Genomic DNA, 14,488 nt, shown 5'->3' on the forward strand with positions numbered 1-14,488 from the left:
GTCAGTGAGCCAGTCAGATGTAGAGATCGAGACAACTAGGCCATATACTGATAGTCCACAGGACTAGACTACCAAATGGCTCAATCTTATTCCTAAGGGGCTTATTATAATTTCAATTGACATGATACCTCTAGCAGGTGATTTGGGGCCATAATTATGATGGAATCGGACTGACCTAAAAGTTGTACCTTTTTTGACCAGGTTGCTGTTATTGTCAATATCATAACTAATCATATAATACTTTGTGCACTTTGTTTATAAGTGTAACAATCTCCTATTGGTGGATAAATCTGGTTTGATCATCTTTCTCTCAGTACTTTCTCAAGTACACCCTGAAACGCCTGGTAATGAATGAAGCCAATGTAATTCTTCCCATATAATGTGCTATTCCAGTTGAGATCTGTACACCCCTAGGTGGAAGACATGACCCCAACTAATCTCACACACAGAGGGTGTAGATTTTGAAAGGAGTCACCCATTCGGATACACCATTCAGGTAACACCATGTCCCTAATCTCACATACAGAGGGTGTAGATTTTGAACGGAGTCACCCATTCAGGTAACCGTACTTGAAATTTACACTCCCTCTGTGGGAGATTAAGGTCATGTCTTTCATAGGGGTGTATGGATTTCAACTGGAATAGCTTAATGAACATAAAGATGACAATGTAAATTTTTGTATCTGTTCACTCATTGCATCTGCAGTCTGCTGGTCTTGGCCTTAATTTTAGAGGTCTTGACAATATCATTGCTTTCACAATAACATGCATTTTATCCCATTCTTCATACAAGGCGGTTCTCGAACCACGAGTCTCGCCTACTTTCGCAACCGCCTGCTTTTGTGATTACTTTTGGTAGAGGTAAATGAATTTGGCGGTTATCGGCTAGGCACGATTATCTGGCTGATGGTGACTGTGCCCACCAAGTTTCATGCCCATGCAACAGTTTTTACTAATTTGACCCCTGGTGACCCTGAAATGACCTTCCAAAACTTTGGCTCTAAATGTTGACTATATCCACTAAGTTTCATACCCACACGACAGTATTTACTAATTTGACCTCAGATGACCCCTGGTGACCTCGAAATGACCTTCCAAAAATTTGGCTTTTAATGTTGACTGTACCCACCAAGTTTCATGCACATCCGATAGTTTTTACTAATTTGACCTCAGATGACCCCTGGTGACCCCGAAATGACCTTCCAAAAATTTGGCTTTCAATGTTGACTGTACCCACCAAGTTTCATGCCCATCCGACAGTTTTACTAATTTGACCTCAGATGACCCCTGGTGACCTTAAAATGACCTTCAAAAAATTTGGCTTGAAATGTTGACTGTACCTACCAAGTTTCATGCCCATACGACAGTTTTTACTAATTTGACCTCAGATGACCTCTAGAGGTCCTCAGTGACCTTGACCCACTAACCAATACAAACCGGTTTTGTCTCGGGTCAAGATGCACCCATCCCCCAAGTTTGAGAAACGAGCGACTCCTAGTCTCCGAGAAAATAGGCGAAAACCAAAACTTTAATCAAATTTGTCACACACGCACACCCCCACACACACACACACATACATACGGAAAAGTGATTATATAGTCTCCTGCCTTATCAGGCGAGACAAAAATGAGACAAGTTCTTCATTTTAAAGAAAGGTCACCTCACTAACAAATAAAGGAACAAACAAACATCATCACGATGACAGTGCACTACTATAGTGACATTAATTCATGTAATTCAACCAATATCAATCAACTAAGGAAATCATGGACAGTAAGAAGTATCCGCTTGCTAAAATAAGGTAATGGAAATGGTATCAGAAGAAGTCATCAACACTATCATGCGACCAGTATTAGTCATTTATCCACAAAATACAAGGCAAATTCATATCTTTCTGCTCCTCCCTATTGACACAAAGTGTAAATGTGTACCACCTCTCTTACATCAAAAAATATTAAGAGAAAAACAGTCAATGAAAACATTTCTCAATCCAATGATCACAATAAATCAAACATTTGTACAGACCCGCATTTCGGTCAAGCTAGCTCAATCAGTAAGGTGCATGAATGCTTAACTTTTTAAGATTCTCTTGGGCAAGGAACTTACTGCTAATTGTTCTGGTTTATACATACGCAACTCAGGGAGCTGATCCTGGTTGCGATGGTTTATTACAAATGGAGGCTATCTAGTATTATTGCTGAATGGTGCTGAATGGTTATAAGGTGTGTCTTTTGCCATAATTGTCAGTGACATTCTGTATAAAAGCTTATGTTGTGCTATAGATCTGTGGCTTTTGTTTGTTTGTTTGTTTGTTTGTTATCAAAACCCTTTTTAAGAACTTTTGAGATGACTGTTCAAAATTGAAGGTTAATTGTCTGGTTGTATACTATAATAATTATGCAGGTCAAACTGTCCACGATTATGGCTTCTATCATAATTAATATTTCTAAGAAAAGTCACATCATCATTGATCATAACTAGACATACAAATTGGTGCCACTGCCATAGATCTGCTGTGGCTGAGCCAATGACACAATAATTATTAATGATCTGACCTGCAAGTCACTGTTTCGGGTAGGAATTTATAAATGATAGGCCTAAATGAAATGATTTTTTCTACCCATTTCACCAATAAACCAAAGAAAACCATCTTTAATCTAAAGAGTCCTTAGTGAAGAGGGTCCCATTTTACAATAAGCTTTCAAGGAATGTCACTCATTATAGTTTGATCACCTCATGATCAATGGGAATTGTTAGACTTTTACCACAATGCCAAAAAGTAGACTCACATTAAGAGTGACATAGTTGACTTGTCTGGTTTATATTTTGTGCTTAAAAGAAAGTAGACAAACGTATTCACTACTTACATAGTTCCGCCATTATGCACTATGTGCGGGGAGAGCCTCGAACTGGCAGCACACTTGAATGGGAATTGAACCAGTCACATAACATTCTGTGTAAGGTTACGTAATTCTACCTTTCATGTATGCTGCCTGTTTGAGGCTCTACCCGCACATAGTACTTGATGGCGGAACCATGCAAGTAACGAATAGGACTTGATTTCATAATTTGTGATGCTTCTTGCGAGCTTTCACAAAACATTTCTCGAAATAAAATAGATGGATATTATTAATCTGCGATGTTATGAGGCCTGCCGATTGCCAGCTGATCAAACTAAGGGCTGGTATTTTAACATGATGCAGGTCAGTATTTTAGGTTGGAAATGTGAGGGTCTATCTGAGGATGACAACACATGATGGTATGCAAGCAATGATCATAAAAGGGGCATCTTTGATGCAAGTGTCCCATGTCCTGCAAAATCCTGGGGCAAAATTGTGGATACTGCTCCATCAAGGTCATGCTTTATTCCATATCAAAAAGTGCTGTCGAATGATTTAGCAACTTTGGTCATTACAGGGACGACAGCTGGATAGCTACTCACTCTGTGGTTTGACAACATTTCAAGAAGCATAAACGTGAAATTAGTTGGATGAATCCTTCTTTCATCTCTCTACAAAGTATGAGAATGGTCCTTTTGGAGCCATGACCAGGGACAATTTTTTTCCGTGCAATCTCCGCGCAATTGGCTATTTTTTCCTATGGGCATGGATACATGATTTGCACTGAAAAAAGTTCCACGCAATTGGCTATTTTTTTTACACGCAAATCACTTGTCCCTGGCCATGACACATTATTCTGTATGTCCAGTCTTACAAATAGGAAGATATCCACAGGAAAATAAGCAAATGCGAAATGACAACTAGATTTGTTGTGCACATTAATGGAAATCTTTTGTGGAAAGTAGTTTTGACAACTGGGACTAGGCATTCAGCTTTGCTTAGAATTCAGCAGGATTTCATGATATCTCAACACAGGGTTTTAAAATAAATCTTGAAGTATGACTGACAGATTGGATACAGAGTGTTAACAGGGTTGCCAAACCCGCGATTTGATAGCCCAATTGGGCGACTTTTGAAGATTTTTCCCTCGACTTTTGACAATTTCCTGTCCCATAGAAACCAATGGTTAAGAAAAAATTTGGGCAACTTTTCAACATTGGCTCCCGCGACTTCCGGTAGTTTTCTGCCCCATTGAAACCAATGGTAAAGAGAAAAATTGGGCAACTTTTCGATTATTTGACCCCCGATTCGGGCTGAAATCTTTTGGCAACCCTGAGTGTTAACAGCTCCATCGGAAATACAACCACAGAAAATAGTGCAACTTGTATGTAGGCGAATATGTTACATGTACACATTTCAGCCTATATCAATGGGAACTTGATGTTGAGAAGCAAGTTTGAATTCAAAAGGTACATTCATGGGGAGTAATACAAACAGCAGGTCACTGGCATGGGCAGAACTCCTCTGTGGTTTTGATAAATGAAATACTGGTGCATTTAATACCACTTTGTCCTGTGCCATTCCATCCACCTGCCAAGAGCCATTTCTAAGGATTTAGGGTTTAGAATGATTAAGGTTAGGGTTTAGGGAAAGTCATGGCTTCCCAAACTCCTCCCCCTGACCCAAATTTCATATGAAAACTATGGCACCACCCACAGCATAATACATAATGTTGTTTGTTTGTTTATTTCTTCTTTATACTGGGTTCTTCCATATGGCCCAGTTGTTAAGTTGTTACTTAACAAAACTGATCAGCAACGTACCAGGCACAGCCAAGTCAATCTATCCACATATTATTATTGAACAAATATTGAAGAAAAAACCCAACAACACACAAACATAAAAAACAAGAAAACATGCAACAACAACATTCACAAAATATGCCATCAAATCATTACCATAAACAAATCTCGTAAACACAGTGTTACAGTGCACAGGATGCGAAACCTTTTCTACAAATTAAGTTGGATTTCTCAAATCAAATTTAAGCCATTACTTTTCCTGAGAGAGGCACACTCTTCAAACTTGAAGTTCATTAAAAGGGTAGAAATAAGGAGAAAGTTAAGTGTACTATTTGACATAGTCTTGCTGTCACATTTAAAATGTACAACTTCAGGTATAAGTGATTAGTATCAATCACAGTTTTGGGCATGTACAAAGGGGAGGGGGAGGCACAGTCCCCACTTGAGTTGGTCAATTTGAAGGGGAAGGGGTATTGAAGTGGGTTTGGTCAGTTGAGGAGGAAGTCAGGAAAAATGATCGGTTGGGCAAAATAGGAAACTAGTTTTTCGGTTGAAGTTGGTAAAAGTGTTAAAAAATATACCGCTACAACTCCCTACATATAAAAGCCATGAAAATTTCACATGGAGGTGACTCCATTTGAAATCTACACCCCCTGTGTAGGAGGGTATCAGAGAGGAGTGACATACAATGGTATACACATGCTTCAAATACAAGTTTTACAAAATAATGAAACTGTGTGTAATTCTTCAGGCATGAGGATAACAATCCTTAAAAAAACTGAAAAGTTTGAAAAAGCCTGAAAAGCATGTGAAATTAGGTAAAAAGGCCAAAAACTGGCTGAAATTAAAAGAAAGTGTGGAAATTTGGACAACAAAAAAGCAGGAAATCCTGTAAAAGCAGGAAAATTCTCATGCCTGATTCTTTTCCTACATGGTAAACTTGTACTACTACAGGAGTGTCAGATAAATGTCCTGGTTATAGCCCCCATCCATTGATATCACCCCAATCTGCAGACAACTTGCTCTTGCTATTTATAACATGATAAACAAGGACTCAGTCCAGACTTCCTATAGATGGACTGTACCACTTGACAAATCAGCACAACTAGTTCATTTCATTTCAACTGAACAGAACAAATTGGTTTAGAAATAGCTGGCCAGTGGCCAGTGATGTTGTGGGGGTGGGGGTAAGGTGGCATGAGCCCGGGCATGAGAATGTCTTTCATGGCAGTTGATACAGGTTAATACCATGTCTGTGTTAACTCTTTACCCAGCTCTAAGCCAATGCTGCTGAACCTTGCTACAAAATTTATGATACCAAGAATTTTCTAATGATAGGTATTAGCAACGGGCAATTCCATTTGAAATCCATATGCCCACTATATGGAAGACATGACCTTTATCTCCCACATAGGGGGTGTAGATTTTAAATGGAGTAACCCATTCAGATAAACCCATTTGAAATTCACGCTCCCTGTGTAGGAGATTGAGGTCATGTCTTCCATAGGGGTGTATGTATTTCACCTTAAAGAGCCCAATATGTGGTTAGGTGCTACTTGCAATTTCCATTTTCCCTGCATGAGCAGCGAGGAGGAACCATGCACGTTTCCACTAGAACATAATTTTTATCTTTGGCATAATTCTTCCTCTAAAAGGAAAACCTGTTTATTACTATCAGCCTGCTAATCATGCTAATAGCAGCATAAGATTTATTTCTCCTGAGCCAGTTAAAATCTCTTGTTCCTGGTATCAAAAGTATTATATAAAATACATGTATCTAACGATAGAGACATGCTACTGATGAGTTCAGTGACAATAAATGGCAGTGAGGGAAGCTTAAAGTGGAAACCATGCCAACAACAAACATTGGTGTTTGCAATATTTAGCATGCAGTGCTCCAAATATGTAGAATTTTACTTTGTGTCCACATATTACAAGTGCTGAATTATGACACTTACTTAAATATTGGTGTGAAGATAAAGAGCAACTTTGCAAGAGAAAGGTGCATTTAAACATCTAAAAGACATCTATATGCAAAGGGAACAATTCTAAACAGACAAATAGGCCTATAGGTGCATAACAGATCAGAGTATCCTTCTAGTCAAATGCTTGATCTACAGACTGCAAAAAGAATTAAGGTACCAGTTATTTTCACCTCTGTATATCTTTAATAAAGACAGATCTGTTCCAAATATGACAGATCTGTCTTTAACAAAGACAGATCTGTCATATTTGGAACCAGCAGCCAAAAGCTGCACCTTTTAGCTCGGATTTAAGACCTCATTCGCTGAAATCCGTCATGAAATAAAGGCACAATGATCAAAAAATCACAAGGAAGATACAAGATCATAAGTTCCACTTTGCTCCATTGCATGCTCTATTGATTTGTACACAAAGCGTTCTCAAACAGGAGAGCTAGTGCTGTGCTTTCATTTGAGAAGAACATTCAAATGCAACTTTTGATTTTGTTCCTTGCTTGGGTTTTAGATCACCAATTCTTTAATTCTCAACTGATTTCAACAAATGAGGTCTTAAATCAGAGCTATGGTACATGTATTGGCTGCTGGTTTTAATTTTGACATATCTGTCTTTTGTTTAGGATATACAGGGGTGAATACAACTGGTACTTTAATTATTTTGCAGTCTGTATGTGGTAGAATCATAACCAATAAACAAAGCTACTGAAACTTTGCATGGTCATCTCGACACAAGGTTCTACTCGCAAAGTGAGTGTTGCTTGTTTGCACACCTTTCATATGCCCACTCAATTACTGCGTACGCCATTCTGGAAACATTCTCATGCCGCCTGTAAATCAATGCAACAAAATTGTGAAAAACAATGATGCCCTTTTCAGCATGTGTATGCATGGAGAACCTCATATTTGTTGCAAGATTGCAGATCTGTGCAGAGGGTCAATATGATTCTTGATTCTACCAATATGTGACCTGCTCCCACAAAATGAACGTAAAGTTGCAAATTGGTAGTTTCAAGACCTCCTGGCTGCTGAGTATTCTTTGTTTGATGCACACATGTACAAGCCAGTCATATGTCCTATTGCCATATTGTGCATGTGTGCCACATTCACAAAGGACATACTACTGGCTTTATTATACAGAATACCCCATTCACAAAGACATACTTCTTGCATCAAATAAAGAACATCAATTCAGCAGCCAGGGGTCTCGAAACTACCAAACTGCAACTTTACACTCACTTTGTGTAAGCAGGTCACATATCTGATGCTAGATTAGAACTGAAGAAGCACACTCTCTGTGGATCACATACCACTGGAGACCATCTAACTCTCTGACAGATTGAAGGATGTAAGTCAAGAAAGTTTAAAAGAAAGAAGATACAATGTTCAAATTATGTATCAGTGTGTTAAAAACTCCGTGGATTATTGATCCCATAGATTATAATCATACTTGTTACAAAAATATGAATTGAAACAAAAATTGGTACAAACTCACTCAACTTGCCCTGGGAACTTCCTTTTCAACAAGTACGTCAAACAACTAAAACCTCTGTAAAACTCCATTTTGTACTTGCTTCCAACCTACTGTTATATATCCTCAGACACACATTTCACAGTGACCGGTACCATATTGTCTTAAAATCAGTCTACTTTAATATTCCATCAGTAACTTCCAAGATGTGTTAATAAATGCCACGTAAGAGTGCAGAGTGAGCGGATGGACAATGAAGCATGGTACCCATACTTAGCCGGTACTAATGGAGCAAGTTTGCCCACATAGCGATGATCACTCTATCTTTAAGTTTTCTTATGACCTGTCACCTTGTATAATCCCGTTCCTAATGAAAGGGTTTTCCTGCACCAAGACGAGGGGGGCAATCTGATCATATAATGGACAGAAATAGCATCCACCTGGATGTAGGGATAAATTAAGCAAGCGAGATATTTTTAAGGTGATAACATTTTCCTGTATACGTGGTGTAATTGCTATGGATCTTGCTATCCACTTTCACTTGATTATACCATTTAGTAAACAACGTAACTTTTGCAGTATGTTTTGAAGTTCAAAAGACAAGCTAAAACAAATCTTTATGCTCCAAAATCAGGGTGATGAAGTTAACTTGTTATTTATTTGTTATTATCACTTTTTAAATTCTCTGTGCTGAAAAAAGTTGCTTTGTGTACTTTAACAAAACTGATCATCACACTGACAAGACCCAAATCATGATTATAGGTCTGGCAAAGAACAGCACACATTGAATCACAAAATCAGTTTGGGGACACTGTGAATTCACAAGACTCCTGTGAATTCATTAAGCCATCTGTAAAATAACATACTCTCACTGCTTTTTTTCTGCGAGAGGGACTCAGAATGTTGTGGTTTATACATTTTACCATGATATCAATATATATATCATTTTATTGATATCAATATATTTTACCATGAGCGACAACACCACATTTTTTTTAATGAACTAAAGTAAGTTTTTGGACAATTCAGCTGTATAGAGGTTGTGCGTGAAATTATTAATTGGCTCCAAACAAAGGATTTGAACCGGTGTCCTTCACCATAATCATGGAGCAGTGCAGTCCATTCAATCATTGTCATCAACCTATTTGATCGTAGTGTATTTGTTATGTGTGTGAGACTAACTATCGGGGTAGATTGCAATCATGCTTTTGTTGAATGCATTTGAGTAGTCCGCCATATCTAAGGTATGATACATCATATGCACAACTTCAATTGCTGCATTTTGAATTTACACATAATTTCAGTTGGGCTATTCCAGTTGAAATCCATACACCCCTTATGGGAGACATGACCTTAATCTCCAACACAGGGAGAGTGAATTTCAATTGGGTTTACCTGAATGGGTAGCTCCATTTGAATTCTACATCCCCTGTGTAGGAGATTAAGGACATGTTTTCCATAGTTGGTATATAGGTTTCAACTGGAATATCCCATTTGCACATGAAGCAAATAAGAATATTAACTACCTAGTATACTCACAACATTGCTTTATTTGCTGCCAAAAATGAAATAGTGAACAAGTATATGAAATCACAGACCCTGGGTATGTGCTGCGAATACAGTGCCCCCAACCTGAAATGATCGCACAACATCATGAGTGGACAGGACCTGGTAGCCAGACAGTCAGACATTAATAGTCATGGATCATTTCAAGCTCCCCTATCTACACATCCTGATTAGGTCTAACTAGGGATATTTTAGGCAGTCCCATGTCACATTGGTAAACAAGAAATATCAGATTTTTTGTGACACATGATTGATTTATATGGTGGTAAAAAGTTTCAATGGTTAATGCTATGTTTTCTTTGATATGTCAGTTTTGTCCCATATGATTGCAATCTAGTGGGCCTGTGAGCAGTGGTCGATTTATAAAATTAAAGTTACATGCACCACTGCCGTTTTCCTTGAATATGGGCTTAATATCACAAAATATTATTTTGTATGCACAGGCAAAATTTTACATGCACAGAACCAATATTAACCCCTTTAAATCGAGCCCTGCCTGTGAGCATGGTGAAATAAGATTTTGAGTATAAAATGATGAAGATGATGATGACAACCATGATGAAACAAATGCCTTATTATTCAAACAAACCAGCCATTATTCACACATACTTAGGCTAGGGATCAATCATCAGATTGCCAAAGTCTCAGGATTCTATAATGGAATAGAATAAGGGCTCATATTGAAATTCCCTTACACAGGAAGGTGTGCGCCATCCTGCAGCTTTCCTGTGCTAGCCTTCTTTTGTTAAAATCCTGGGCAGGGTGTATCACTGATGCATATAATCCATCCGTTTTATGACCGAGCTTTCCTGAAGCGCACGCTTAGCGAGGGGAATCCTGCCTTCTTTCTGTGTGAAAACGTGGTAGGGTATTTCAATATGAGCTTAAACAAATATATCTTTGCAAATGTAAAGGGACTTTTGTGTTTGGACATACCTTAAGACATTTTTAACAGTGAATATTTGGACAAGTGTGGTCTTAAGCAGCAGAGCACAGGCCTCATGATTGTGAGACTGTGGGTTCGAGCCCCGCCATACATGTTGTGCCCTTGAGTAAGATGCTTAGCCTCCTCTCTACCCAGGTGTATAAATGGGCACCGGCATTCTTTAATGATGGGAAAGTAACAGACTCGCTGGAGGAGGTGTAGTGATCCTCTTACAGCAAAATGACATGGGAGGAGTCGGGCCCAATCGTCAATGAATGATGCTGTTCGCCTACTTTACCTTTTTAAAAATTATTTTGGACAAGTCAACTCAATAACAACAATTATGTCCTCAGGCAAAAGCCTTCTATGCATACTGTGTTTACGCACAGATATCTGTGAAAAGGACTTGGATCATTAGGAGGAAAGGTACGGCTTAACATAATATGTGGTCAAGCAGAGCAAGAAGGTGCTTAAAGGAAATCACTGGTTTCCTTCAAATATCACACAGTCAGGCAGAATGCACACATGTTACATCCATGTATCTGCATAGCCTTCATGAAGCCAAATGTTGTTGTTTCTATCCGAAAAATTATGGTTTTCGGATACTGAAAGCAAAATATTTCACGTATTAGGATGGTAACCAATATTAGGATAGTTTCCGATATGCAAATTTTTGATTTATTTAGAGCTTGGTTGACTCTGAATAAGCTGGTTTTTTGAACTGTGGCCTTCTATTGAGGACGACATGGGTGCAATTTTACTATTTGAAGGCGAGACTGAAATAAATCCATAAATGAATTGAAGCAGTGCTTATTTTCCATGGAAAGTCAAGAAAAATTCATAAATCACTTTTTAATCCGCTCATTAAACCACTTCCCTGATTAAACAGGTAGACTGTCTGATCATTTTATTCAATGGAGAATGAATACAACCAAGATGCATGATTTAAGCGAAGTGGTTACATAACTTCTTGGTAACTGGATCAGGCACCTTCTGGAATTGGTAGTACATGCAATAGACTTTGTGTTGCAATCATTTCGATCATGGTGATGAACTCAAAAGCGTGATCCAGTTGACATAGTGATAATCGGATTACATGTAACACTTAAAAATTATAAATACCTGCAATTTGATCAGGTGGACAAAGATATTTTTCCCATTTTGATTTAGCTTAGATCCTAACGATCACAAAAACTTGGCAGTAAGTTGGTGATATCCTGATTTTTCCATTTCTATTTCCTACACTTGCTATACTTAGCTCTTTCTAATGGGTCCTTCAATGCCCAGGAGATCTATCCCATAGATCCGGCTATGGGTGACCCCTATTTGAAAACTATCAAAATGTAAAATCAACTTCTGATGGAGATGTGTAAATAATTATTCTTAAAATTACAAACCTGATTTTTCCAGACAGGATGAAACAGGATTTGATTTTTTCCGGCATTAAATTCATATTAAAAACAAACAAACATAACAAAACAAAAACACGACCTTTGACATCAATTTTACATGACCCACTTTCTTTGAATCTCAAATCTTCAAAGACTTAACTTTAATCAAGATTAGCTCTAGACTTCTGCCAGACAAAACCTGGACCATTGGGTGTTCTGTGTGTAGACTGCTCCTTATCTGCAAGATATCAGCAGTCAGTTAATCTTGACGAAATGTTTTCCGAAAATGACAAACCCCTTTGAAACTAGTGCACTAATTGGCAGTTATTAGGAAAGGTAAAAACTATTTGCCTTTTGCATAATGACTTCTCCAGCAAATTGGGCATAAGATATTCATGAGTTAGACTAGTGTAAAGACCCCATTGAGGAATAAAGCAGCTTACGGAATAAAGCTGTATACTCCTTCAATAGGAGATATTAACTGTGCTAGGCCAATTCCACAAAGGATATACCACAAACAGTAACACATCCAAGTAACCCTTCGCTCACAAGACCATGATGGCTCAACACACTAGCAACGCAAATCTCATCGGAAGTCTTCTTACCTGAATTGATACCTTTCTCTCATATGAGGTTATTAACTTCTTGAAGATGACAAGATCCTCCTCCTAATTCTCAAAGTCAAGATTTATCTCAATGTGTTGAATAAATACTGCCTACAAAACTTTATTTTAAAAGGAAGCATTGGTTTCACTGCATTGAAAGATGTTCATCCGTAGTGTGCGTCATATCAACTCAAATTCAGGTGATATTCAAAACTATACATGGGTGGCATACTATTTTAAGGTTCCTGTACCCATCCAGTGCCGGTACATTCTTCTGGTATGTGCCAAATTTATAGCCCTAGCTCTGATTTGTGGAAGTGAGTGTGAAATTTAACCAGGGTTATTTTGAGGGGGAATTGGGTGAACTTTGTGTTTGGGACATACTGGCACCTTTTTAAAGTTTTCATGTGATTTACGTAAATTAACAACTACAGCATGAACTTGTCACGTATGTGAGATAATGCTTTATGCCTGTGGGCTGCAGCTCATGTTGTACCAAAAAGATTATGGGAAATCAATAGTAAAAATTGACTTAACCCAACATTAATTACGCATATTCTGAACATTGCTACCATGAGTCTAAATCCCTAGTCACAATGTAAAATTTTAAGTAACGACAAATTTATTTTTAAAAATTCAAAAATTTCTGAATTGTAAATTTTCATGACCATATTTGGAATCGACATGAAAAATGCATTAAAATGAATACAAACAAGCCTAGTATTGGTTCAGTGGTTCTTTAGATAGCTCTTGATATGTTGAGAAAATATCTCAAAACTTGGACTTTTTTATATTGAAGCCTGTGGCTAGCACACACAGCATTAATTGTCACTGCACAATTGTCAGAATGGTCCACATTTATGTGACACTTTTTATTTCATTGGCCAGACAGGAAAAACTCATATATTAGTATTACAGCTACTAAAGTTTTTTAACTCATTGAAAAGGGGGGGAGTGGGAGCAGAGGGACTAAAATTGGCTGAAAATAGGGTGATTTGCATATTTGAAGGGGCGACACCCCTCTGCCCCCCCTGATCATGACTGTATACCAATGCAACATAAAATGTTGGTAAGAAAGTCGCAAGGACAAGAACTAGGTCATACATGCAGATGGCTGTCACACATATCCGATAAGGGCGACAAATTTGTGGGTGCTAAGTCTTATCCAGCGCCTCACACATGACATGTAAATCCTCTACTTCACGACAAGGATATTACGTGAGGTAACAAAATACTGGACACTGCAGCAAGTACTTCCCATTTCATCAGCAAGTCATGAATTACAGCATGCCATGTAATATTTTTGCCTATGAACTTTTATGAGGAGATATGTGAGGAGATCCCTCTCTCTGGACATGGACTACTGACCAAAGCTGTACGGGGGGGGGGGTTGCACCCTCCCCTAAAAAATTATTCAATCTGATTAAAAAAATCAAAAGGCCTACTTTTTCATGTTAAAAGCATTGAAAATCAGCCCTCTTTTGAAAGAAAAATTTGCAAAAGGTCCACTTTGAATCTGCTGCACCCCTGATAAATCCTGGCTATGGGCCTGCAACTGACTGAGACAAATAAATTACATAATATGAGTTGTGAAAGCAGCAGGAATGGGTATGGGTATAGTATGGATATATAACTGCTTAAATTAATATAGATGTTTTGAACTGTTTTAAAGTATACATTTGGGCATGACGCTGCATAGCATTCAGGGGACGGCCAGGGAGGGGATCATGGCCGCCCCACTTTTTCAGAAATTTGTTATGTGTTTCTTTACAGCTTTATTACAACTTTGGCATATATTTGTATTTTATAGCCAACCTACATTTTGATGGGTGCCTTACATTTTTTCCCCTTGAACAACCTTTGGGTTGATTTGGGCCTCTGTGGTTAAATAAAGTTGAATCTGAATCTGAAT

The 14,488-nt window shown here is 38.1% G+C and overlaps 1 protein-coding gene across 1 annotated transcript in view; it reads right to left on the reverse strand.

The window, feature by feature from the left end:
• Positions 1-14,488, reverse strand: part of LOC140159511 (uncharacterized) — an 80,668-nt gene that overhangs the window by 4,205 nt on the left and 61,975 nt on the right. The window lies entirely within an intron of this gene.

The sequence above is a fragment of the Amphiura filiformis genome, chromosome 8 (genome assembly GCF_039555335.1).
Source record: "Amphiura filiformis chromosome 8, Afil_fr2py, whole genome shotgun sequence".
NCBI lineage: Eukaryota > Metazoa > Echinodermata > Ophiuroidea > Amphilepidida > Amphiuridae > Amphiura > Amphiura filiformis.